We start from the raw sequence: 4,743 nt of genomic DNA on the forward strand, positions 1-4,743 counted from the left end.
TTATTCCTTTAATTGTTCCATGATTGATTTCAATGATGAAGGGAGCAGGCTGAGCTTTGTTAGCATCTTCACAGCCACAGTAAGGCAAAAAGTAACAACAACAAAAAATGTAAGGTTAATTGATATATTTTCTTTGGTGACTAAACAGTAATTCTACTGAATATTAAGTTATCATATATTTGCATCGACTGATAATTCCTTTTTATTACAAAACTTTATTAGCCTTTCAGTTTGTTGTAAAAAATTTATCTGGGAGAAAACAGATGATACTCTTCCTTTTGGATGTTCCTGACTCCTTTTGCTTTACATTATGATAATCTAGTTACACCCAGTTTCCAGCAAATGACATAGCTTTGTTCTTGAAAGCTGAGTAACACTTTATTGTGTATGCTTATATATATGTATGCACATTTTATTCCTGTGCATCTTCATATTACCTAAACTTATAACTTGGTTATTGTTGAAGTGTCATGTTAAACAGTAAGATGCAGCTTTATGATAAGCTTGCTTAAATTTTTTATTATGTATGTAGAATTAACATATGTGTATAATACAATACCTCCATTTTATGAATATGTTAATCTGCTTTTGTGATTTTTCATTGTGCTTAGACTAATTTACATCCCCACCAGCATTGTATCAGTTTTATGTTTTTCTCATATCTTTGCGAGGATTTCTTGATAAGATTCTCACTGAGCTAAGATAAATATAAAATATGGTATATTTATTTGTGCTTTCCTGATGGGTAAAAATATTCAATTTTTTTCATGTTTTTATTGGTCATTTGCATTTCTTTATTCAATTGCCCTCTTACTAGTAAAATTGTTTGTATTTTGGCATGCGTACTTTTTAGTTTTTAAAGTATTTTCCATTCTACTCCACTGTAATATGAATTATTGGCAATAAAAATACTCCTAACATTTTGTGATAACGGCATTCTAGTAGTCCAATAACGATAAAATTTTCTACTAAAAAATTCTATACAACTAAAAATTTCTTTGGTTGTTGATCACTAGTTGTGTTCTGCAGTTAGCTCTGTGGAGTCCTTTAGGAAATACCATATTTTCTCATTCATTTTGATGTTGGCAGCCATCACCTTTATCAGTTAAGTTTTTAGGGTGGACAGTATTGTAATTCTTTAATTTTAAAACTTCTTTGGTGCTTAATTGTTGAAATTATTTAAGTCAGCTATTTTCTTTATCCTTTTAAAATCTTTTTATGCTTACTATCTTGACAAATGATAATATCCATAATATTTTTCTATTAATGTGAACTTCCTTCTAGATGTAAGACTTGTGCATTTTATTTTCTTAGTATTATTTATTTTTTATTTCTTTACCTGTTATTGAAAAATATTTATGAATGTTTGTCTTTAAAGAACTGTTTTTTACATTTCTTTCTTCTTTTATAAAATTCTTATTTTTACACTTATTTTCTAGTTGCTCCTTCTCTCTGCTTAATTTGTCATTTAATCTCCAATATTTAAAATGGTTGACTCTATCAAATATACTACTCAGCAATTACAAACAAGGAAATCATGCAATTAGCAGGCAAATGGTGAGATAAAAGATCACCCTGAGTGAGGTATCCCAGAAGCAGAAAGACACACATGGCATATACTCCATATATAAGTGTATATTAGACATATAATATAGGATAAACATACTATAATCTATACACCTAAAGAAGCTAAAGAAGAAGGAGGACCCTGGGTAATATGAACAATCCTCACTCAGAAAGGCAAACAGGATGGACATTGGAAGGGAAACACAGGGAACAGGACAGGAACCTACCACAGAGGGCTTCTGAAAGACTCTACCCAGCAGTGTATCAAAGCAGACACTGAGCCTCATAACCGTACTTTGGGGAGAGTGCAAGGAATCTTATGAAAGAAGGGGGAGATAGAAAGATCTGGAGAGGACAGGAGCTCCACAAGGAGAGGAACAAAACCAAAAATCTGAGCACAGGGGTCTTTTTTGAGACTTATACTCCAACCAAGGACCATGCATGAAGATAACCTAGAACCCCTGTACAAATATTGCTCATGTCAGTTAAGTATCCAAGTAAGGGGAGCAGGGACTGTCTCTGACATGAAATCAGTGGTTGGCTCCTTGATCACCTCCCTCTGAGGCAGGAGCATCCTTACCAGGCCACAGAGGAAGATTATGCAGCCAGTAATGATGAGACCTGATAGGCTAGAGTCAGATGGAAGGGGAGGAGGACCACTCTATCAGTGGACTTAGAGAAGGGTATGGGAGGAGATGAGGGAGAGAGTGTAGGATTGGGAAGGAATGAGGGAAAGAGCTACAGCTGGAAAACAAAGTGAATAAACTGTAATTAATATATAAAGAATGCCGGAGCCTGCCAGCACACTCAAATGGTTCTTGAGTCGGCAGTGAGGATTAAAATAAATAAACTAACACACAACACATGGGACCTTTCTGAGAGGCTCTAGTGGAGAGTAGACTAGACCAGCAGCCTGGCTTTATTGCAGAGTACTTTTAAGCCAGAGTAAAAACACCTCAGAACAATGGGGTTAAATTTACAAGGAGGTGAAACAAGAGGTGTGATATTGACAAGCTATCCCACCTGCTGTCACAAAAAAGAGATGGACTTGGAAATTCTTCCCTGACTTCAGTGAAGGCCTGATAAAAGCAGTCTTTCTGCTGAGATTTAAATATCAAAGCAGAGGCTAGAATAGCGGCTCCCAACAAAAGAAAAATTAAAATTAAAAAATATATATTTTAATCAACAAAATATTTTTGTCACTGCCATTTAACCTAGTAATTATCATATTTTCAATAGAACTTTATGTTTATTGTGTACTTATTAAAATATTGTGTATATTTTAATGCAAAATAATATTTTGAACATACTAATATATAAAATAATTTTTAAATTTAATATTATATATATTTAATTATAATTCACATTGTATCCCGAATACAGACCACTCGTTTCCTCACAGTACCTTACTTCTTCCCTCTTCTCCCCCTATGGCCTTTCCCTAGTCCCTTGAGAAGGAAGGTCCTCCTCCCCTTCTATCTGACCTACCTCATCACACCTCATAAATGCTGACTGCATCATCATCCTGTGTAGCCCAGCAAGGTGGCACCCCTCAGGGAAGGTAATCAATGAGCTGGCCACTGAGTTCATTTCAGATGCAGCCCCGGAAATCCTTACTAGGGAACCCACTTGGAAACTGAGCAGCCAATGGACTTCCCTTGAACAACGGGGGTCTAGGTCTTCTCTATGCCTCATCCTAGTTGGAGTATCGGTCTCTGTAGGCCTCCATGGGCCCAGAAAGATTGGCTCTGTTGTTCTCCATGTGGAGTTCCTGTCCCCTCCAGGTCTTGCTAGCTCCCTCTTCTTCCATAAGGATTCTGGCACTCTGCCCAAAGTTTGGCTATGATTTATATTATCTTCTTAAATACCCTGGTGGGTAGAGTCTTTCAGAGGTCCTCTGTGGAAGGACCCTTTCCTGTTACTTGTCTTCTCCTACTTTAGAAGTCTATCCTGGTTGCCCTTCTGAATGAGGATTAAGCATCTTCCCTAGGGTGCTCCATGTTGTTGAGCTTCTTTAGGTCTATAGTTTTAGTATATTTATCCTATATTACATGACTAATACCCACTTACAAGTGAGTATATATCATATGTGTATTTCTGATCCTGGGTTACCTCACTCAGGAGGATATTTCCTAGTTCCCATCATTTGCCTACAAATTTCATGATTTCCTTGTTTTAAATTGCTGAATAGTATTCCCTTGTGTAAATATACCAGAATCTCTGTATCCATTCCTCCAATGAGAGACATCTAGGTTGTTTCCAGATTCTGGTTATTATGAATAGGGCTGCTATGAACATAGTTGAACAAATATCCTTGTTTAATGTTGGAGAGTTTTTTGGGTATATGCCTAAGAGTGGTATAACAGGATCTTGAAGTAGCACTATTCTGAACTGTCTGAAAATGTGCCGTATTGATTTCCAAAGTGGTTGTACAAGGTTACATTCTTACAAGCAATGGATCAGGTTCCCTTTTCCCACATCCTCCCCAGCATGCATCATCCCTTGAGTTTTTTATCTTATTCATTCTGATGGGTGTGAGATGAAATCTCAGGGTCTTTTTCATTTCCTGAATGACTAAGGATGTTCATAATTTCTTTAAGTGTTTCTCTGCCATTCGATATTCTTCTGTTGAGAATTCCCTGTTTAACTCTGTAACCTATTTTTTAATTAGATTACTTGGTTTGTTGGTGTTTAACTTCTTCACTTCTTTATATACTCTGGAACTTAGCCCTCTGTCAGATGAAGGGATGGTGAATAAATTTTCCTAGTCTGTAGGTTGTCATTTTGTTCTGATGACAGTGTCCTTTGCTTTACAGAAGCTTTTCAGTTTCATGAGATTCCATTTATTAATTGTTGATCTAAGAACCTGTGCTATTTGTGTTCTGTACAGGAAGTTGTCTCCACTGCCAATGAGGTCAAGTCTCTTCCCCGGTTTTTCTTCTAATAGATTTAAAGTGTCTTGTTTTATGTTGAGTTTGTGGATCCACTTGGACTTTAAATTCTTGCAGGGTAATAAATATGGGTCCATTTGCACTTTTCTACATGTAGACATCTACATCTAGTTAGACCAACACCATTTGTTAAGATGTCTTTTTTCTGTTGTATGGTTTTGGCTTCTGGGTAAAAAAATTGTTTCCATAGGTGTGTAGGTTTATTTCTGGGTTTTCAGTTCTATTC

This window comes from Psammomys obesus, unplaced genomic scaffold, assembly GCF_907164565.1.
Source record: "Psammomys obesus unplaced genomic scaffold, mPsaObe1.curated_primary_1811, whole genome shotgun sequence".
NCBI classification, from domain to species: Eukaryota; Metazoa; Chordata; class Mammalia; order Rodentia; family Muridae; genus Psammomys; species Psammomys obesus.